At 45.7% G+C, this 24,398-nt stretch overlaps 2 protein-coding genes across 2 annotated transcripts in view; both read left to right on the top strand.

The window, feature by feature from the left end:
- Nucleotides 1–24,398, top strand: part of LOC136631802 (membrane-spanning 4-domains subfamily A member 4A-like) — a 452,683-nt gene that overhangs the window by 244,750 nt on the left and 183,535 nt on the right. The window lies entirely within an intron of this gene.
- The window catches only part of LOC136571976 (visinin-like), a 33,340-nt gene that overhangs the window by 4,780 nt on the left and 4,162 nt on the right, over nt 1–24,398 (top strand). The gene's annotated exons all lie outside the window — the stretch shown is intronic.

Raw genomic sequence — 24,398 nt, 5'->3', positions numbered from 1 at the left:
AAGCCTGAAGTGGATTCAAAAGGAAGATGAAATAACAAGGAAGGACTTTTATTTCCCATTTCTGCTGCATCCACATCTGAACCCCCCCTTACACTGGCGTCCATTTAAAATATGCGCTAATTTAAAGAAAGCCAGGCAGAGTATCTCTAAATGGTCGCCACTCTTGTTTTAATATGTTAGCCAATGTAACAACTAGCAAAAGTGGTTAAAACGTTAACTAAAATCATTTTGTGGTGCAAAATCCGTCTAAAGTGCTGCCACTAGGGGTCTCCCATCCTTCTAATTGCTGTCCAGTGCCTGTTGTCAAGTGACGTCTGTCTCTAGTAACAGAGATGAGAAGAGGTGAAGGAATAACAGGAAGTGGGGGGGGGGGGCATTATCTCATGCTGCTCATAGATGTCTTTGGAGATGATAGGGAGAAGGAGGAAGCTGCTGTAGAGAGAAATAGAAACTCATAAAAAGGTGACTGCTGTAGCTAACAGAGAGTGATCTGTCTCATAGCTACTGCAATCATGACTATACTGCTCAGTAGTGCTGTATAATGTTCTCCATGATGTTATTTCTCTGTGTACAAAAAAGAGTTAGAAGGCAGAAACTGCTATTTTCTTCATGTGTAGTGTATGGAGACATCATAGCAGCAGTCTACACACACCAGCTCAGAGATAGAGAAGAGATCCTACTCCTCTATATGTGCAGTGTATGGAGACATCATAACAGCAGTCTACACCGACCAGCTCAGAGGTAGAGAAGAGATCCTGCTCTCCTATGTGTACAGTGTATGGAGACATCATAGCAGCAGTCTACACCCACCAGCTCAGAGAGAAAAGAAGAGATCCTGCTCTCCTATGTGTACAGTGTATGGAGACATCATAGCAGCAGTCTACACCCACCAGCTCAGAGAGATAGAGGAGATCCTGCTCTCCTATGTGTACAGTGTATGAAGACATCATAGCAGCAGTCTACACCCACCAGCTCAGAGAGAAAAGAAGAGATCCTGCTCTCCTATGTGTACAGTGTATGGAGACATCATAGCAGCAGTCTACACCCACCAGCTCAGAGATAGAGAAGAGATCCTGCTCTCCTATATGTGCAGTGTATGGAGACATCATAACAGCAGTCTACACCCACTAGCTCAGAGATAGAGAGGAGATCCTGCTCCCCTATGTGTACAGTGTATGGAGACATCATAGCAGCAGTCTACACCCAACGGCTCATAGATAGAGAAAAGATCCTGCTCTCCTATGTGTGCAGTGTATGGAGACATCATAGCAGAAGTCTACACCCACCAGCTCAGAGATAGAGAGAAGATCCTGCTCTGCTATGTGTGTAGTGTATGGAGACATCATAGCAGCAGTCTACACCCACCAGCTCAGAGATAGAGAAGAGATCCTGCTCTCCTATGTGTACAATGTATGGAGACATCATAGCAGCAGTCTACACCCACCAGCTCAGAGACAGAGAAGAGATCCTGCTCTCCTATGTGTACAGTGTATGGAGACATCATAGCAGCAGTCTACACCCACCAGCTCAGAGACAGAGAAGAGATCCTGCTCTCCTATGTGTACAGTGTATGGAGATATCATAGCAGCAGTCTACACCCACCAGCTGAGAGAGAGAGAGGAGATCCTGCTCCTCTATGTTTGTAGTGTATGGAGACATCATAGTAGCAGTCTACACCCACCAGCTCAGAGAGAACTGAAAAATTAGAGATGGAGCCGCTGAAAAGTCATCTGAAAGTGCTTGCACACTTTATTAACAATTCATGTGTAGTAGGTAGACTGAGATATCATATGTAATAGTTTGATAAATCAGTAGCCCCACCTGCTGGATGTTGGTATGTATCTGTAATTCGAGGACTTTAGTACATGTAACATTAGTACATGTTAGTACATTTAGTACATGTAACATTAGTACATGTTAGTACATTTAGTACATGTAACATTAGTACATGTTAGTACATTTAGTACATGTAACATTAGTACATGTTAGTACATTTAGTACATGTAACATGAACACTCAGTTGTATCTACAAGCTTTTGTGCATTAGCACAAATAGGGGTTAGACTACGAGTGGCCGTACGCTACTGCAGGAGACGAGGACATGTAGTTACTGTCTTAAGGGATTGTGACCTGTATAAGTGACAAGTAGGATTAGTGGAAGCACTTCTGTCCGGGGTACAAATCCAGCCAGGGCAATGTCTGAATGGAGATTCCTTGTTCTCCCTGAGCTTGAATGTTTTAGGAAAATTGGATTATTGTCTCTCTGGGGACAAGGATTAGAGTATTTAATCTGCAGACTACACAGATCGGCCCCTTTATTACAGCCCCGCCCCCTCTCACAAATTGCGCTTCCCTTTTTGGTTTACCTGTGAAAAGTATCAAGTGAGTAAATAAGTAAACGGCAGAGAGAAAAGTTGTGTTCTGCATAAGGAGTTAAGTGCAAGACAAAATACAAAGGTGGTTTTCTGCTCTCCAGCAAGTTAGAAAGTCAAATAAGATTCCTCTAATACTGAATGTACTGAAGAACTAATACACTGAACAGACATTTATTACAGCCCCACTCTTTTTTAGAGCCCCTGGACCCTTTTTTAGAGCCTCTGACCCTTTATTAGCCCCCCGGTTCTCTCACGATTGGCGCTTCCCTGTACGGTAATTCCCCCCGTGACCCCGGAGTGCGGCATAAAATCACATGACAAGTTTTCCGCGGATCAGTTTCAGTGTGAATCCACATTAGATGGGAAAATCCAGCGATCGGAGCGACTTCCAGCGAGGCCGGTCATCAGTGCTGGACTAGCCAGGGGCTCACTGACAGCCATGGGGAGAGTATACTGATTGTGATCATTGAGAAACATTCAGAGAAATGGGGTGCTGTGGACAGAAGCAACACATTACTGAAAGGGGTCAGAAGAGGATGTCAGGAATCATTTACGCAAACAGTCAAGAGCTGCCAAATACAATGCCAGTCCTATAATTAACATGTCCAAATGCGCAACTCACCTTTGCTTAGCACGGATGATATAACAGCAGACGACCAGTTCCAGCGCCATTGTGTCTAAGAGAAATAGAAAAGCCAGATTTTAGCAAGCAAAAGAGCGCAAAACTTGTATCACTGAGCAGCGGGAAAACATCCCCTGGTCAGATGGGTCCAGATTTCTGTTGCCCTGTGCTGATGGGAGGTCAGAATTTGGCACAAGCAGCATGAATTGCTGACCCCTTCCTGTCAGCCGGTCAGAACATGTCAGCACCGCCATCTAATCTGCAGCAACTCCAAAGAGCATCCCGTTCTGGAGGACCTGGTACATTTCTGCTTTGCAAGGACAGGCCATTGATATACATGAGGACTGAATATTTGCTGCTGGGATCCCTGATAGATTACAGTTGATCTCTAGAGATCCTATGCCATGATCAGCTTTCCATTGGGGATCCTTTTAATAAAAGGCTGGAATCACAAGTCAGTATCTCAGACACAAACCTTCCTGGTGACCATTAAGCACATAAGGCTGGATTCACACATATGTAGATCCGATGAGACAAAGCAAGGCACAGATCCAACAGAGATGTACGTCTTAGGAGGTCACTTAGTGCGGCCAGCCAGGCGATCCAGATGAATGTTTGCTGACTTTGGCTGAACCATTTTAGAGTCAATTAATTAAAGGGGTCCTCCCGTCTCAGGAATCCTATCTCAATGTGTTCAAAATCGCAAAGCAATGCATTCACCTATAAGATGCCTATTTCCAAAATGCTCCGTTCTCCAGATATTGATTCCTCTGTCCTCTGATTGTTTTTTGTTTGCTGTCAGGGAAACAGACCATCTCTTCTATGTAAACAAATAGCAAAGAAGGCTGGCGCCTGCGCACTTCTTTCATCTAAATCTGGTGGTTCAGGATCTCAAGAGTGCCTGCGCACGAGCTCTCGCCCCGGCCACCAGCTACCGCTGTTCCTTTCCATAGAAGAGGTGGTCTGTTTCCATGGCAACGAGCAGTAAACAACCAGAGGAATCAATATCTGTAATATCTGGAGAACGGAGCATTTTGGAAATAAACCTCTTATGGGCGAGCGCATTATTTTGCAATTTCGAATACATGGAAATAGGATTCCCGAGATGGGGATAGCCCTGTGACTTCACCAGTTTATTACATTTTATGAAATATTCCAACAGAGTGGAATAAAACATCACAAATCCAATCAATAGAGCTCTCAAGCCAACAAAGATGGATCCGGGTGCTGAAATGATGGAAGACAATGAGAACTCGTTGTTAAAAAAGCCACAAAATAGCGGAAGCAACATTATAGCCGGGAGCTAAAAGATACAGAATAGAGGCCAGAAGTAACAAAGTATCATGTTGTCGGCTCAGATCGCTGGACAGTAACATGTAGTTACATGGGAGGCTGAAAACAGATACACGTTCAGGAATGTATCATCTGACAACTACATGGAGCTTCTGTTACTCTTCATACATGAACCCCGCAGCAATAGATCAGCCCAGTGTCCCCTATCTGTTTTGGGTCACCACATCGAAAAATCTTTATCTCGTGGCATCCATGTGGAAAAAAAAAATCTCTTTCTCCTTTTCTCTCTTTCTCTTCTCCTTCTATCTGACTCTCACCTTCTCCCTCGCTCTCTCACCTTCTCCTTCTCTCTCTCTCCTTCTCCCTTGCTCTCTCACTTTCTCCTTCTCTCTCTTTCTCTTCTCCTTCTATCTGACTCTCACCTTCTCCCTCGCTCTCTCACCTTCTCCTTCTCTCTCTCTCCTTCTCCCTTGCTCTCTCACTTTCTCCTTCTCTCTCCTTCCCTCTCTTTCTCTTCTCCTTCTATCTGACTCTCACCTTCTCCTTCTCTCTCCTTCTCCCTCGCTCTCACCTTTTCCTTCTCTCTCCTCTCTCTCTTCTCCTTCTCTCTCTCTCCACCTGCCTCTCCTTTTCTCTTCTTCTCTTTCTCCATCTGCCTCTCCTTCTCTCTCTCTCTCTTCTTTCTGCCACAGCTCCCTGGTTGGGAATCACTGGATGCGGCTCTGGACGTCTCTTCTGCTTCTCTGAGGAAGGGGCTTCATCTTTGCCTCAGTACAAGTCTATGTAGGGCTGCTTTAACCATCAGGCATATGTTGCCTCTGCAGTGAGCCCCCTTGTGGCGCCAGCGGTACCGCTTTCATCTGTAGCCACATCCTCAGGATGAGGACATACAGATGCAGCAGCACTAATCATGCTGTTAGCGCACCACTTAATTAATGAGTCGCGCTGAGCTCCCTTATAGCCATTTGGTTGACTAGTGTCACTAGGATGGCAGCAGCCTCTTTGTAGCATTCTTCTTGTCACCATCACTTTATGCAGAGTTCTGCCCACTTTGTTTTCCTCTTTGTGTTCCACATCAGTACCCATTGAAGCCAGTGATTGGCCAAGGGCAGCGGTCATGTGCTTACCCTTTTAACCTTTTTGATTTACAAATTGAGGATAAAGTACGGGGTTTTTGGTTTTCTTTATATAGGATGTAGTGAAAAAGCCGGATCCGGCACTGTATATGAATATTGGTGTCCTGCAGTGATATAACAATAGTGTACTTGTATAGGAAGGCATGGATGTGCTACACGATGGTATGGCACACTGGCCCCTGGGGCCCCGGAACATGGATTTCAGTTTTGTTTTGTGGCCCCTGTAAGAGAGAGAGAGAGAGAAACCCAATTGCAAAATGGAAGAGTAGGATGTGAGACGCTGAAGTCCGCGTTCTGCATCTCTCAGTCCGGTGGGCCCGCTACTATGAGCGAGGTAAGGAAGGTGTTCTGGAAGTGACCCCTTCTGCTATGATAGGGGTGGATCATCTGTCCCTCTATGGCCCAGTCTGAGCACGTTGTCGGGCCCCATAGACGTGGCGGCATCAGTGCCTCAGTGTGCAGCACTCACTGAGCATCATAGGAATATAGTAGTGGTGATAAACGTCGTCTGTCTTCTCCTCGGGGGTCTGACAGCCAGACTAGACTGCAGGAGCCTCACACCCACTCCGTGCATTCAGGCTCCGTCTACATCTTCTTCTTCAGTCCCACGAGGAGCCTTCATCACTTTTTTCTCCATCACAAAATCTGAAACCTTGCAGAACCCAATGGACCCCATCCGCGCTGCGCCTTGAGGATTGTTACTCCCACTGCGGCTCAAGGTAAGATGACTGTAGGAGTAACGATCCTCAAGGTGCATACGTGGTCCGCCGCTGAGGTTACAGCAAGTAAGGGAGAACGGAGGTGTGCGGGCGCGGGTGCGGTTTGCTATGGCGCCTGCACCATATTACAGCAAAAACATAAATCAGTCTGTGTGCCAATCAAGAACAGCGGTATGCCGGCGCGGCGCTGAGGGGAATGTCTGACTGTTTCTGCGAAGTCTTTTCAGTTCATTAGCATAAAGAGTTGGAAAACGTCAAGAGCAGATTGTAGAGGTACACGGACTACAGAACCCGATAGCGATGAGGAAATCTCATGAGCAGCGCCGTTAGAGGTTATCATGGACTGCATTGTAGAAACCTGATGGCAGGTTCCCTTTAACTACCTAATCCTAATGAAGCCCCATTTACACGGCACAAGCCGTCAGCAAACTATGCCCGTCACTCATCCCAATGAAGGTCACTCCTGTGCTGTTAAGGCCAGCTGTACACTAACGGGTCCGGCCCTGCGCCTGGCCATCGTCTGCACGTACCTGCCACTTGTCTTCTTTCTCTGTACTGCGGATGGTCCAGATGGCTCGCCTCCATTCACCGTAAGCAGACAGTCATTCAAAAGTGAAGGACTGATGTTTACACTGAATGGCGCGTTGTTCAGTTCTCCTTAGTCGTTGCATGCGTTTACATGCGACAATTGCTCAGACTCCCTCGGGAATTTGCCCGGTTCTGAACGATATTGGTCCCGTGTGAATGGGCCATAAGGCCCCAGGATTGTGTCCTGTAATGATGCCTACAGAAGAGCAGAAAACACAATAAGAGCTTTAACAGACGGGCGCATGCAATAAAACGCTTGCTGCTACGGAGTGGATTAGTGTATCAACCAGTGTTATTTTTTTTTTTGACTATTCAAAATCTGTGCTATTGAATGCAAGCTTGAAAAAAAAAGCGGGCTGAAGGTCCTGCTGTAGAAAAACTACGTGCGAGAAAGATAGGGCAAAGTCTGTCTCTTCTGGCACATTGCATCAACGCACGAGAATCCCGCCAGTGAAAACAAAACCGCTGAAATTAATGGTTTCATTTCTTCCCGTTTTGCGACCATGATTTTCACGGTCACAAAATGGGACAAAGTCACGGGATTCTGAAGAAGCCCTAAGTGGGCAAAATAAGAGCAAAATAAGGAAGCAGAGGTAGATGATAGCAAATCACCAACAGGACACATCAATTACTACGGCCCCAACCTGATGCCAAAGGACAGACTTCTGTACCAGTCAGTGGGGATCAGTCTTCTGCAGGACTTTTTAGGATCTATTATGTCTTCATTTTTAGTTTTGCCCCCTAACAGCTGCATATTAAAGGGGTATTCTGGGACTCTACTGATGACCTGTCATCAGTACTTGACCAACTGTAGCCGGCCACTCCGGATCCCTACCAATCAACTGATCGTTTGGCTGTTGTCAGTGAAGTGGGCTGGACGTCATCATTGCTGGTCAGCGCCTTCTGTTCTGGCTCCTCATTGCGGTCAGGACTGATGTCCAACCCTGACCACAAGGAGGAGCTGAAAGTGCAATAGGAGGCAGCGCTCCCACTGGGAGTGACGCTGGCTACTTGTAGGGAGAATTTATGTGTTTATCAAAGAGAAGACCCTCCCAGATTTCGTATAGAAGTCTGGGACCCAGGAGAAATACAAATCACACCAGCCTGTGCGGTATCAAATGGTTTCTAATTTATTCTAAGGTGTGTGTGGTTTATATACCATAAATGACATCACTGGAAAAGTATATACCTCCAAGATTAATAAGAATACATGATAGGGTATTACTAAAATGATTAACATAAGTTACACCTTTTAAAATGTAGCTATAACATACAATGAAACCGTTATGAATTCAGTGAAAAGGAATGCAAGGGGGTTGGGGGGGTCTAGGAGACTCTAATCTTTTGTCTGTCTACCAGGCACTGGTATAGAAAAAGTTTTGTTTAACCCCTTCACTACTAATACTAGCATCATGCTATATCTTTCTAGTCTACAATGCAATAAAAGAACAATTAACGGATACATTGATCTACAATTTTCTTAACATTCCCCACTTTAGATCAATACATCAACACAGTATCTTAGTAAGATGATGTCTCAAATACATATATAAAATAACTCTACCACAGACCCCCTGGCTTCTTCAGGCCCGAAGCTTTATTACCAGAAGGTCTTGGTTCACACTTCAAGACTAAGTATGTAATTATTTCATATAAAAGTATTACATTGATCCATATATATAACGTCATTTCACCAATTGTATGCAATATCTTGGCCTTGATTTATTATTAGCCGATTGATGCTTCTTTCTTCATATAAAAATTATTGTCCATCATGATAGAAAATCTTACTTATCGAAGTGTCAGTCAGTTATTTAGAGCAATCCTCCGGTACAATCAGAACGCACTGGAATCAGAATGTCACACTTCAAAATCATCAAAAAGTAAAATGGCGCTTCCTTCATAGAACTTTTACCCATCACTTGTCAGACAGAGGTGGTCACCTGACCCAGTAAGTCATCTTGTTCTTCATCATCTTGTATATTATGGAACATAGTTGTGGTGATGGAAGTATCAATAAGGTTTTGTAGCCGTCCCCGGATACATGGAATACAGCAACAACCACAGAGTACTAGAATGGAGGCAAATACTTCAGACTAGTGTGGAGTATATGACTTGTGACCAGTGTCCGAACAAGCTTTCAACCAGTCCCTGAATGGATCGTCTATGCCTGAGTTATCATCCAGTTCATTTTATTATGCATTTAACCCTTACAGTGCTCAGGTATCATCTGGTGCCGTGTTATTAGGAATGAAAATACAATATCCTCCAATCATCTTACAAGCTCCTCCTTTTTCTGCTAGTAACATATAACAAGAGCCATTCTATTTTGATATGCAATAAGTGAGGTAGGTCCTAGTTGCTCCGCTAAGTCCTTGATTGCATCTCTTGTATAATTAACAAATCTCTGTTGGTTATAGTATGTGTAATTAATCTAGTCTACATTTTTATCCACTGTTGCCCACCATGCAAGAAGAGACTCAAACCCCCTGCAGCCATCTGATTTCTCGCCCCATACTTGTCCGGTACCCCCCTTGGTACCCCAATGGCATCAAAGGAACCTATGGGAGAGATGTTCCTAGTTCTGTGGACATGGCCCTAGCTGTTGCACTTGGAGGTCATTAGGTGCACAGGCATTATCAGTTGTACCAAAGCACAATCCCGTTAGGGGCTGTACCTGGCACCTGTTTTAGGCGCCTGTCACCACACAACCATGACATGTCTGCGTGTGCTCAGACCATATCCCAGAAAACAACATGCCTCCACGGTTCTCCTCTCCACACAGTATCCCTCAGGCAGTCTCCCGTAGTCTGCCTTGGTCCCATTGTTAGTAATTATGTTCTTGACGCCGATTCACAAAACAAACAACATAAAAGAAGCCTCTGGCCACTAAAATATATTGGGAAAACGCAGAGGTTCCTGACCAGAATCAGTGCTTCGCTATATACACGAAGACTCCTTGTTGCTCTTCCGTGTAGGGCTTGTGAACATTGAACACAATAAGGGGCTTGTCCGAAAACAACCTGCTCAGCGAGGTTGTTCCTTAATGCGTTCTAGAGGTCAGTGCCCACGTATCAGATTAGCTCATCTCAATCACTCACACATTCACTTCATGCAGTCTAACAAAACAATACAAATATTACAATATGTTAGTAAGCGGCCGCCCTCTTTGCAATTTCTTAGTTACTCTATAACACAATATCAAAGAAAAAGAAGTAGTAGAAAGATAAGAAGTAAAGTTCCTGGACACCCCTGTGTCCCATGGCGTCATCTAACCACTTCTTTTACGTGCTGCACTGAGTAATTCTTTCCTGTAGCCTTCTCACAATAGCTACGGTCTCACATAGACTTCTGCTATTGCCAACCCATTCATCTATACTTGCTTCTCATTTACAATACACATCGTAAAATTCTACTAACACTAAAGTATACAGAAGGAGAAGAAGAGAGAAGAAAAGTTAAACCATTGTTATACTTACTACATGTTATCTGGGAGGCTTCTAAATTCTCAGGCTAGTTTGGAAATACATCACTGTTTCGGACAGGATGCCCGACTGGCCTCTAATGATATCTAAGCAAGACGAAGGTCTTTTAATGATCAGAGAGTACTTCAGAACCACTTTTTCACAGCGAGACTGTCCTTTCCCTCTGCAGTGAGTTTTTCCATCTTGAAGGACCAAAAATGTAGGGAGAATTTATGTGTTTATCAAAGAGAAGACTCTCCCAGATTTCGTATAGAAGTCTGGACCCAGGAGAAATACAAATCACACCAACCTGTTGCGGTATCAAATGATTTTTAATTTATTTTAAGGTGTGTGTGGTTTATATACCATAAATGACATCACTGGAAAAGTATATACCTCCAAGATTAATAATAATACATGATAGGCTGAAACTAAAATGATTAACATAAGTTACACCTTTTAAGGTGTAACTATAACATACAATGAAACCATTATGAATTCAGTGAAAAGGAATGCAAGGGGGATCTGGGAGACTGTCTCATCTGCTGTCTGTCTACCACACACTGGTATAGAAAACGTTTTGTTTAACCCCTGCACTACTTATACTAGCAGCATGCTATATCTTTCTAGTCTACAATCTAATAGCAGAACAACCAACCGATACATTGATCTACAATTTTCTTAACACTACTACACTTCCTCCTCTGACCACCTATGACGACATCTGGCCAACTGCACTGACATCGGGCCCAATAATCAACTGATTGGAAGGGATCCAGAGTGGCGGGCTACCGTTGATCAACTACTGATGACCTATCCTGAGGATAAAGTCATAGAGAACCCCTTACGTCATGGGGATAGCGCGAGATCATAGCAGATCTTGCTCTATCCCGTGGCGGGAGCCGGCTGTCACTAGTAGCCGGCGTCCCGCTGCAACAGCGGGGGGCATCGGAGATGCGGCCCCGCTGTTAACCCCTTCCCTGCCACGATCTAAGTAGATCGCAGCAGGGAAAGGGTTCACAGAGGGAACGTGCTCCCTCTGTGACTCCAGCCGGGCTCTCGCGATAACATCCCGAGAGCCCGGCTGGTTGCTATGGCAACAGGGCGCCAGATACCGGCGTCCTGTATTGCCATAGCTTAGATTGCTATAGTAAGCGATAAAGCATGGCAGGAGAGAAGTCCTGCCGTGCATTATCGCAGCGATCTGAAGTCCTTCAGCAAAAGTCCCTCAGACTTTTTTTTATGCTTTTTCTCATATTAACATAAAAAATGTTAAAAAATTTAAAATCCCACATATTTGGTATCGACGCATCCGTAACGATGCGTACAATACATTGAACATGCTTTTTATCCTGCACGGCAAAAAGCGTAAAAAGATGCTAAAAAACTGAGGCAAAATGCTAATTTTTAGCATTTTGCCTACCAAAATTTTTAGCATTTTGCCTACCAAAATACGCAATAAAAGTGATTAAAAAAAACTTATGTACCCCAAAATGGTACCAATAAAAACTACAGCTCCTCTCGCAAAAAATAAGCGCTCACAGAGCTCCGTCCATGGAAAAATAAAAAAGTTATAGCACTTTGAATGCAGTGAGTTTAGAAAAAAAAAAATTATTTCCAAAAAATGGGTTTTTATTGTGGAAAAATGGAAAAACCTAAAAAAAATATAAGAATTTTGGTATCGTTGTAACCATACTGGCCCGCAGAAAAAAAACCTGTTGTATCATTTATGCTGCATAATTAACGCTTTAAAAAAATAAAAATAAAAAAAAATCTATGGCAGAATTGATGCGTTTTCTCTCCCTACAATCATAAAAAAAATAATAAAAGTTTTACAATGTAGTCTATGTACCCAAAAATGGTACCAAAAAAATCTACAGTTCGCCACGCAAAAAACAAGCCCTTATACGGCCGCGTCGATGGATAAATAAAAAAGTTATGGCTTTTGAAAAATTGAGATGGAAAAATACCACAAATCGCTTGGTCCTCAACGCCAAAATAGGCCATGTCATTAAGGGGTTAATATACTAAACTGTCCTACATTGGTTCTGTTGCTGCTCGATATGGACATAACAAGGTATATACATGGGTTGCTTTTGTTGTGGCGACGCCGCATTAGTAACGGAGGATTATTAGTGGCCTTGAGGAGGTTTTGTTGAGCGATGCTGGAAAGACGCGGACTACCTGATGACTTATCTGCATCTGTGATGATGGATACAGTCCTGACATCAATACTAACTGGGGCTCCAGACCTTCTTCTTACACAAGTGGGTGTCAGATTAGATGTTCAGGTGATACCAGAGAAGTTTGTCATCACAAGAGATAATAAAAGTTCAAAGAAAAAGCTGCTGCAAAAAAGTAAAACATAAAACATCCGCTAATACAAGAACAGCACCTTGTAAACACCCCCAATACTCGCTACCGGTCACAAATAGAAACACATTCCCAAAGTATAAAATCAGGGCTCATTCACATCAGCGTCCATTCGGAACCTCCGTAGCCAGAAAACAGAACAAAATAAATTGAACGGACCCCATTATAGTCAACAGGGGTCTATTCGGCTCCGTCATAAAATGGAGCCGTTCCGCCAGCAGTAGCCGTTCCTGCAGTATCCCCCAGTCCTAGGGTGTAAAACTCAATTTCACCGAGGGCCATATCAGCATTATAGTTGCCTACAAAGGGACATTTGTAATTGCAATGCTGTATTTTAAAGGATATATTAAAAAGGGGGGAGAAGAGATGGATCAGAGCAAGGTTCTAGTTCTAAAAAATTAGGGCACAAGTCCCCCAACATAGATACTTGACTGTAACCCACCAGGTAGTCAGTTTTTCAGGGCAGAGCTCTTACTCACTGGGTCAAGCAGCAGTATAACACAACCTCCTCTCTGATCCATGCATCAGGCTCACAGGACGCGGACAGGCAGGCTGGAACAGACTGTCCCCTGCATGATGGTAGCGAGGAGCAGCCAGGATTTACAAGCCGCCTCCCGGTCTGAGCCCTGACAAGGAGCGCTGTACTGCAGGATAGACTTAGCGGGAGATGCTGGCTTGGGAGGGGACACCAAAGGCTGCAGTAACAGCCACAGCGCTCAGTCTGCATGCACCCGATGGCAGCCACCATCCCAGTACCCAGCGACAGGCAAAAAATTAGTTAACAGTGCTCCAGAGGGTCTTCCCATCACAGCTCAGGACCCTCTGATCTAGAAGAGGCTCTTCTGGGTTTGGACCTTGTGGGACACATAAAAGGACACGGTGGGCTGGATTCAGTCCACGGGCCTTGAGTTTGACACCTGTGATCTATAGTGACAGCTGTCTCCCTGTTTGTGTATAAGGTGAGAGCTGTCACTAAAGCTGACGCAGTGCCCCCCCCCCCCCCATGACTGTTAATTACAAAGTGCCTCATGGCTTCAGATAAGACAACAGAACATACACCCAGACCTGGGTTCGGGACGTCCGCGGGCCGAGCAACATGAACCAGGTGACAAGTTCCCTTTAGGAATGTAAATCCACTCCAATTGGATCCATCGCTTTAACAACATTTTTTATGAGATTGAGCTTTATATGGAATGGGGGGGGGGGGGGGAGATACTTTTTCTGGATGCACAACTGGTTCGTGGACAGAGTTCTTCTGACATTAGTGATGTTCCCTTTTTCCAATTTTTTATATACGCACTATCTTAACCCCTTAACGCTCCGTGACGTACAGTTATGTCATGAAGGTTAAGTTTGGGGTTTGTATGGAGCGTTTCCACTCCATACAATGTAGGTGTTGGCTGTCACGCAGATCATGGCTGTTAACCCTTTAAATACTGCTGTTAAATCTTATAGTGGCACTTAAGTAACACCGATCGGTGTTTGGGGGTCCTGATCGCCTCCCTCCACTGGTGATGAGATTGCAAACTGCTGTTCAGTTGCAATGGCAACAGAAGGCCTTCCGAAGGCTCCTAGGGCTCGTATTTCAGATTGTCTGTGGCGTGCCATGATAGACTGCTTGCCAAATCGTGGTATAATGTAACATTGCAGGAGCGATCAAATGAGTAAAAAAAAAAAAATATTCATTACAAAAAAAAGAGAAAAGTTTTTAAAAAAACCTTTTCCCACATGCATAATAAAAAAAATAAAAATAAACAAAAACATATTTGGTATCGCTGCAAAGTCAGATCTATCAAAGTAACGTATTATTTAAACCACACGGTGAATGTCGTTAGAAAAAAAACATCAGATTTGCGCTGTTTTGCTCCCATCTCCAAGAAAAAATGTAATAAAATCGATCAAAAAGTCCTATGTATTCCGAAGTGGTACCGATAGAACCTGCACAACAAATGAGCTCTTACACAACTACATAGGCGGAAAAATAAAAACGTGATGACCGTCAGAAAATAGCGGCAAAAAAAAATCTTACTTTTTTTCAAAGATATGAAATTTTTTTAAAGTAATCCAGTAAAACAAAAAAACTATAAATGTTGTATCACCGTCATCGTACCGACCCGCAGAATAAAGTTATCGCCACTTTTGTCGCAGTCTCTGGGCTGTAAAAATAAGACCCCCACAAAGATGGCAGAAGTGGGATTTTTATTTTCTTTTTCACTTCAATTAGAATTTTTTAAACACTACATCGTATAGCACCATGGGAAACACAAAGACAGCCTCAGACATCTACGGCCACGGAAAAAGGAAAGAGTTAGGATCTTCTGAAAGTGGGTAGGAAAGAACGAAAATGAATAAAAAGGGGCCGCCACTTCAAAACTAAGGCCCCCTGCACACGGGCGGAAATTCCGCAGCGCATTTCCCGCAGAATTTCCGCCCGTACACGCCTGCATAGGATTGTATTACAATACGCAATCCTATGAAGACGGCCGCGAAATCACGAGCAGAAAACAAATTGCGGCATGCTCTATTTCTGTGCGGGGCCCACTCCCCGGCCGCCGGCTCCGGTCTGCGCATGCGCTGGCTGCCCGGCAGCTGGCACATGAACGATCCGGAGCCTCGGGAGCAGGTGAGTACCGCGCTGCTCTCTGCAGCCAGATCCGACCTGGCCGTCTGCAGGCGGCCTAAGGTAGACAGAAAAAGTCAGAGGCCATGTTTGAATCCAAGGTCAAAAAATTCATATAGAAAACCCCGTCAGTCGTCATGTGGCAAAGTCTTTGTTGACCCGTGAAGGTGGAGTTGTGTGAAGAAGGAGGGACGGCCGAGGGTCCCGCCTGGAATGAGTCTGAAGCTTGGCTAATATATCCCGTGTAACCAAGTTCACCTCCCGGCAGAGTTCTTCAAAGTATGGAAGTCCCTGAATAAGTTCTTGAAATTGTCTCTCCCCTCGCTCATAGTAGACAATGGATGACCTTCAGTAATACATCATTCCGTAGCAGCAGCCGCTCTCCGTCTCGGTTTCCTTTATTCCCCTTAATTCACAGTTTTATTGTTGCATTTTTTTTTGCTTGTAAGACTTAATTTTCCTGCATTTTCGGACGGCGTTGACTTTTTCATCGTGCTTTAGAATTCTTAGAATAAGCATGAAACGTCCGCAGTAGATCTGCAAGGAGAGCTGCCACGGATCTGCAAGGAGAGCTGCCACGGATCTGCAAGGAGAGCTGCCATGGATCTGCAAGGAGAGCTGCCACGGATCTGCAAGGAGAGCTGCCATGGATCTGCAAGGAGAGCTGCCACGGATCTGCAAGGAGAGCTGCCACGGATCTGCAAGGAGAGCTGCCACGGATCTGCAAGGAGAGCTGCCACGGATCTGCAAGGAGAGCTGCCACGGATCTGCAAGGAGAGCTGCCATGGATCTGCAAGGAGAGCTGCCATGGATCTGCAAGGAGAGCTGCCATGGATCTGCAAGGAGAGCTGCCACGGATCTGCAAGGAGAGCTGCCATGGATCTGCAAGGAGAGCTGCCATGGATCTGCGCGCCTGTTAACCCCTTCATCAGGGCCGATCTACATGCGGCAGCCCGATGCTGATCCTGCAGGGTTTTATCGCTGCCTGTGAGTGAAAGGTCACTTTTTTCCACAACTGGCATTTGATACTTATTGCAATCAGTGGGATGTGGAGGAAATCCACATAAAATGTATAGAGACGTCTAGGGAAAAATGCATGAAAAATACAACATGGACCCAAAAAGCACTTCAACAGAGCGGAGACGGCCTGAAAACCCGGCACTGCTTGTAATGCGTTTCATAACTGGCTGCTGCCCTGCCACTGACATCCGTCCGGGATCTTGTTTGCTGACTATAAAAGTCGCAAAAATGGTGGAAAATATGTAGCAAAAAATGCAGCATTTTTGCTGAAAATGGTATCCGTGAAACAACCCTGAGGCCGGCCGCACACGGGCGTATCCATATTTGCGCACCCTGAGCGCTGCGTTTCTGAATGAGCTATGTTTTTTGCGTGCACAATGGCGTATCTTACTGTACTCTTGCACCCGCAAAGCATGTTAATTCGCGTGTGGCAAGCAAAGACGCGCTAATTGAAATTGCTAACTGGTCTTAACGAGTTCCAGATGTGTCCTTCTTCCAGGGGAATTACGCCGTGTTTCACGCATCTCCTTGCATATTGCGCGCCCCTCATTGACTTCTATGGGGACCTTTAGTACACAAATATGCAGAAAAAAAGAGCATGTTCTATTTTTTGGCATGACTGAAATGTCAAAGGAAAATTTGCGCATGTGACCCAGCCCACTGAAACCAAATACGCCCGTGTGAAGCCGGACTGCGGATGGTTTTACACATCGTCGTTCTTGTAAAAACCAACATTTTGCAATTTAATGCAGTAGCAAAAAACATGGCGTCCAGACTACTTTTGTAGTAGCATTTTTTTCTTACTTTTGATGCTTTTTGGGGGGGGGGGGAGAGGGTGTCCATGGCGGTTTCCACAAATTATTAAATGCTCAGGAGTTTTTTCTAGTGTTTTTCCATAGGCTTCTCTATGCCCCCATCCTGTGTCAGTCACTACACCAACGCCTCCATCCTGTGTCAGTCACTACACCAACGCCTCCATCCTGTGTCAGTCACTACACTGATGCCCCCATCCTGTGTCAGTCACTACACTGATGCCCCCATCCTGTGTCAGTCACTACACCAACGCCTCCATCCTGTGTCAGTCACTACACCAACGCCTCCATCCTGTGTCAGTCACTACACTGATGCCTCCATCCTGTGTCAGTCACTACACCAACGCCTCCATCCTGTGTCAGTCACTACACCAGCGCCTCCACCTTGTGCTGGTCACTACACCGGTTGCCCGTCCACTATAGAATACAATTTATACTCATCACTCTCATCCATAAAGCTCTCCTCAGTGCTGCACTGCCCTATATATCCTCCCTCATCTCCATCTACCACGCTGCCCATGCTCTCTGCTCTACTAATGATCTCATACTAACATCATCCATAATCCAGACCTCCAACTGGCGTCTCCAAGACTTCTCCTGAGCTGCACCAGTTCCCTGTACCGCGCTTCCTTTTCAATCAGGTTAATCCCCAATATTCACAGATACAGTATAAGTTTATCCGAAACACAGATCTCTGGAGGGAGGCCAATCACATTCCCTAATCTAACTCTTCTCCATTTACCCCTCTTTTACACTCCGTCTCAGACCCTGATCGCTTCATCCTTATGAATAGAGATTATTATATTTGTGCTCATGAATTGGTCATTTACCCGGCACGGTGGAAGGCTTCTCAATAGGGAAAGTAACCCATGTGGCTTAAAAAAATGCCATAAAAAGCCAATAAAAGGCACGGTCATCATCCAGAAAATGGCAGTAAATAGACAGAGATTGGATACGGGAAAAAAAGCGCTCCTTCCTCCTGCCTGGGACCTTCTGACGGCTTTGGTAGGTGTTCTTTACATCGTATGAGAAATGCGTACAGAGAGGCGGCGATATGACGAACCGCTTTGCCAGTAAGGTTAAATGAGAACGTGAAGCGGCCGCTGGCAGATGTCATATAATCCACGCAGGAACAAGACGTCCCGCAGAGATGCAGAAAATGACGCTGATCTTTACCTCCACGGAGGACACTTAGTAACGCTGTACCTTATAAGCGGATGAGGCGACATAATCCTATAAGGCAGGTAAAAACGAGGGGACATTAAACAGATGAATAAATGTGATTACAGAAGTACGCCGAAGGGGGGCGGCTTATAACGTTACACTTCAAACAATCGCTGGTCGTGACTTGATATGTGAGGTCCCTCCAGGTGAGACTGGATCATCCTTCACCTCTGCATCTAATCCCCTGCTCGCTCCCGTCGCCCGCACCTCAATCACCCCCAGAATCTGCCCTGTCCTTACTGTGGGGGCAGCAAATATCTTATTGCTGCCCCAATCCATTCCCATCCTGACTACTGCAACTCCCTACTGATTGGATCCCTCCTCACTAAACTCTCCCCTCTCCAATCCATCCTGAATGCAGCGTCCAGGATCATCTGTCTGTCTTACACTGATGCTTCTACCCTGTGCCAGTCACTACACCAATGCAATGACTCCACCCTATGCCAGTCACTACACCGAAGTGATGCCTCAACCCTGTACCAGTCACTAACACTGATGCTTCTACCCTGTGCCAGTCGCAAGACCAATGCCTCCATCCTGTGCCAGTCACTACACCGATGCCTCCACCCTGTGCCAGTCATTACACAGATGCCTCTACCCTGTGCCAGTCACCACACCGATGCCTCCACCCTGTGCCAGGCACTACACCGATGCCTCCATCTTGTGCCAGTCACTACACCGATGTCTCCATCCTGTGCCAGTCACTACACTGATACCTCCACCCTGTGCCAGTCACTACACCGATGTCTCCATCCTGTGCCAGGCACTACACCGATGCCTCCATCCTGTGCCAGTCACTACACCGATGCCCCCACCCTGTGCCAGTCAGTACACCGATGCCTCCACCCTGTGCCAGGCACTACACCGTTGCCTCCATCCTGTGCCAGTCACTACACCGATGCCTCCACCCTGTGCCATTCACTACACCGATGCCTTCACCCTATGCCAGTCACTGCACCGATGACTCCTTTCTGTGTCAGTCACTACACCAATGCCTCCACCCTGTGCCATTCACTATGCCGATGCCTCCACCCTGTGCCATTCACTATGCCGATGCCTCCACCCTGGGCCATTCACTAAACCAATGTCTCCATCCTGTGCCATTCACTACACCGTTGCTTCCATCCTGTGCAATTCACTACGCCGATGCCTCCACCCTGTGCCATTCACTACGCCGATGCCTCCACCCTGTGCCATGCACTACATCGATGTCTCCATCCTGTGCCAGTCACTACACCGATGCCTCCACCCTGTGCCATTCACTACACCGATGTCTCCATCCTGTGCCAATCACGATACTGATGCCTCCACCCTGTGCCAGGCACTACACCGATGCCTCCACCCTGTGCCAGGCACTACACTGATGTCTCGAGTGAATTCCGCAATATCTCAGCATTCTATTGAATACTATATAATTACACACTGTAGTTGATGCGGCTCCGATTTTCCGCACAAACGTTCTATAACCTGCTTTGCAGAAAAAAGAATTGACATGTTAATTCCCGTTACGGTTTCCGTGTGACATCGCCGTTGGGTTCTGCACGTGGATTTGCTCCATTGACATTGACTAATCGGTGTTCTGCTGCGGATTAAACTGTCAAATCCACTTCTGCAAAATCCAACCAGGATCTGACAGGTAAAGCCTGTGTGAACTCGGCCAGCGCCCTGACACACATCCGAATATCCTGAGTGGGTAGCATGCAAAGCAAAACCTGCATTCCCAACATGACAGATTCCTCACTGCAAATCCACAGCAATTCCACCGCAATTCCACATCTAAATCCACGTTAGACATATGGATTTATGTGCAGATGTTTCTGTGAAGGCACCCTAAGGTTCTAGGTTTTCATGTTGTGCCCCCTATATGCATTTGCTGCCACAGTGACCTCAGTACATATTGATCTGTTCATTGTTATTCAGGAGTTAAAGGTACAATAACCAGGCCTTAGTGATCTTGTGTTACAAGTACCAGCACCCGGCCACCCAATATGTTGCATTGGATAGTTGTACACATGGCTATTTGGATACATGAATTATTGGACAAATGGATAGTTGGACACATGGGAAAATGTTCTCTCCACGATTAGTGTGAGAACAATGTATTAAAGTGGTTGCCTCATGAAAATTGCTATTGATAACTGTGGATCTGACTTCTCTATTCCCTGCCAAGTAGCTATCATCACCGCAGAAGCCATAGTCAGTGACCTAAGTAATGAATGGATAAGACCAATGAACGTGACATCAGAGGCATGAGAAGAGGCCACAGCACTCACCAGAATGCTGGGATCTCTTCGATCAGATGATTGGTGGAGATCCAGAGCAGTGGATCCCGCTGATTTATTTGAGTATAAGTCATCAATAGTTTAGTGCCGGACAACCCCTTTAATTCTCTGTCCTCTGGATCACGGTCTTCCATACTCCAGTATTAATGACCCCACAAGCAGGTCAGGTTCTCAGGACATCCTCAGTGCTGCACAGGTGATGGGATTATTGCCGGTCCTCAGACATTAACACAGATGTCCTCCCTATAGAATATTCACAAATTATGAGCGGTTGTGGGGCGGTGAGTTTGGGAAGCACTGTTCTGGCTGAAACTACAATATATTTGGAAATATGGTTCGCCAGACACCTGGATAGTTGGATATATGAATAGTTGGACACATGAATAGTTGGATACCTGGATAGTTGGATACCTGGATAGTTGGATACCTGGATAGTTGGATATATGAATAGTTGGACACATGAATAGTTGGATACCTGGATAGTTGGATACCTGGATAGTTGGACACATGGTCGTGAGGACCAGAGTTTGGGAAACACTGTCCTAGATGAATTTACTAAAAGTGGACCAATGACTCATAGAGTAGAACAAGAGTCTAAAGTGTGAACCTTCATATAACGTTAATGATGGCTTGTCCTTAGGCTAGGTCGTCAATAGTAGTTCAGCAGTGGGCTCTGGCTGATTAGATGCTCACTGGGCTGGTGTGTTAGTGCACTGGGCTAATTTCTGCAGGAAGTAGACAGCTCTGTTCCCAATGCAGTGGCCAGGTTTGGTATTGCAGGCCTCTAATATGTAACATGTAACATAATTTACCATAAATGTAACAATATACAGTACACACACTACAACACCTTGCTACATGGTGCATGGACTTTGCCGCTTTACCAAACTGCACCATTTTACCATTGAAGGGGTTATTCCCATCTTGGCTTTTCATAGACGAGATGGGAATTCGCTGTTATAGTTACTGGCCAGCCGGCCAGTAACTACGGAAACAGCCGAGCACTTGAAGTGAATGGGAGCTACGGGAGCAGTGTAGCACAACGCCACTGTATCCATAACTGGAGGAGTTACCAGCTGCGCTGCTTCTGTAGCTCCCATTTATTTCAATGGGGACTACGCAAACAGCGCTGCGCTGGAGCGCTTCACTGCTTCTGATGGGCGGGCGGAAACTGGGGGCCGAGTTTTCATATCTGTTCCCAGCAAAGATGGAAATACCCCCTTGATAACATCTTGTATTGTAAATCCAAGCTGAAGCATGGAAAGGCGCTGGGACATTGAGGCTGGCGCATTGGTTTGAGCGCTGCTCTGGAGGGTTTTACTAGTAATTCCGGGTGGTTAGTATTATGTTGGTATCATTATTTGCCTTCACTACTGGATGGGCTTAAAAACGGAGAATATCCATGCTTGTGTTATGTCAGGGGGTCTCTGTCATCTTCACTGAAGGCCACATCAGCAGTATGGTTGCCTTCAAAGGGCTCATTCACACGGACGTACTTGCGCTCTGTATGATGCACATGTTTATACCCACATGATACGGGCAGCTCACTCCCTATTGGTTTTCTTACTCCCTATTGGTTTGCATTGGGGTATTCAGACCTGCACTTCTCACATGTGTATTTTACAATGGAAGACAAATGGCAGCGTGTCCGGTTTTGGTTTGTGTTACGGATTTTAATTGCCTATTAAAGTCAATGGGATGATGTGACTCGGCGGTGAATGGAGATCACACATCATACACGAGTATTTAGGCGTGAAGAAAGGAGAAATCTGTGAGACCTTCTTTTTTTGTATATGTGAAATGAGCCCTGAATGTAACTCCTTTCTTCCAACTCTTTAGCATTGAGCTTCCTACCTTGGCGGGTAGCTAGGGTGGTGAGTCGGGCTGGCAAAGCTTAGCCACCACCTATGAGGGGCTGCACAGACCAGTGTGGCGCTCAGAATCCAAGATGGCACCCTCTCCCTGTGCCGGCGCTACTCCTCTGCCAAGCACTGGCTGCGGCCGCCGGGGAAGTGGAGAGCCGGTCCTTCCTTGTCTGGACCTCATCATGGGCCACATAAAATGTCGTGGCAGGCCGGCTTCTGCCCGCGGGCCTCGAGTTTGACTTGTATTATTGGGTCTTATTATGGGACTGTTTGCTGTGAGCACCACTAGGAGGCATCATTCAGGAGCACCGGTTATGATGGCTGGCAGTTGTTCTAGGAACGTTATCACTGTAATTAAAGGGGTTTCCTAGGACTTCAGCACTGATGACCTGTCTCAGGATAAGTCATCATTAACGTCTGATTGTTGGGGTCCGCTGCTCAGGACGCCCACCGATCAGCTGTTTGAAGTAGTGCAGCGCTCAGGTGAGCTCTCTATCACTTCACTGCATTTTGGGGCACCATTCAGTATCCAAGCACCATAGAGGGTTAGTCTGATGTTTATTCCAGGTGTAATGCAATGTGGTTCGGAAGTATAACATTCCCACCTTTCTCAAGCATGTGATAAGAAGGGAGTGCTAATGGGAAGATGGAACAACACCTGAGAAGAGGCTGCAGCCCTCACCTGAGCACCATGGCCTCTTCAATCAGCTGATCGGAGGGGACCCCGAGAGACGGACCCCCACTGATCAACTGATGACCTATCCTGAGGATAATCATCAGTAGTTTAGTCCTGGAAAACTGCTTTAAGGCCTCCAAAAACCCTCCTGTTGTATAACTGATTGTATATGAAGACTTTCATACAAAAAGGTACAACGATGACTCGTACAATTAGCCTTCCTGTAATCTTTATTTATCGTTACACACATTCAAACTGCACATCATGAAGATGTAATGGGGTGCGGCTCTCGCGTATCGTTGGCTGTTTGTTCCTTTATTTGTTTTCCTGTTATATTGAATTGTGGGGTGCTGGCCCTTTAAGGTTGCAGTGAGGAATGGAGTTGTGACAACTGGTTAGTCAAAATGTATCGCGAGAGCAGTGAACGATAGCCTTAGGAGTACCTCCAGCCGGTGATCCAGATTTTAGGACAGCCGGGTGTGAAAGATAAAATGTGTGTACCTCTATTCGGTGATCCACTAGATCCGGATGGCCGCATAGGAAATTATCACATGGACAGTACCTCTGTACTGGGCCTTGACAAGCACTCACTCACGGTTGCTCTTGCTCTCCCTCTACTTAGGTGGGACTTACTCCTTCCTCCTCACATGCACATTCAAGCTGGGAAAACCTCTGCTCCTCTTCCATGTTTCACTACATGTGGGCTAAAGGTGCCCCCATGTATCTGGACCTCCTGACTATGACTCCAGAAGACATGGGCTCTCTTCCTGCTCTCAAACACTCACTTTTATAACCTCCCTCATACCACGTGACAGAACATAAATTGATACATTTACAGACAGTCTCCAGGCTTTGCAAACACTTAACCTTTCACTTGCTGCAGCTGTGCAATACACATAACAGAATGATAGGACAGTTTTGCACAGAGCATCTACATAAGACATACATGTATGACATTATGGAGGGGGCCAGGAAAGCATGTACTGGGCCACTACATTGGCCTGTATCATCATCTCTGCAGAGCCATGTGGTCTCATCCGGTGCAACTGAGATCACCACACCACTGCACGTGCCGTATATTGGGGGAGCTTGGGATTGAATGTTTGCCAGAGAGCATACCAGGTTGTACCCATGCCACTTTGAATTGTTGTCCCCATTGCCAACCCCATCCGGCCAGCTTATACCCTGAACCTCCAATAAAGACATAAAATGATGCAGAGATCAATATCTGATAGGTTGCAGTTGTACCTTCATGCCTGACCTGTCCGATGACTTATCAGATAATGGAACTATGTAAACTGCTTGACTCAAAAAAGTATTTTTTCCCAT

Source organism: Eleutherodactylus coqui, chromosome 6 (genome assembly GCF_035609145.1).
Source record: "Eleutherodactylus coqui strain aEleCoq1 chromosome 6, aEleCoq1.hap1, whole genome shotgun sequence".
Lineage (NCBI taxonomy): Eukaryota > Metazoa > Chordata > Amphibia > Anura > Eleutherodactylidae > Eleutherodactylus > Eleutherodactylus coqui.
This window is presented reverse-complemented; position numbering and strand designations above follow the sequence as displayed.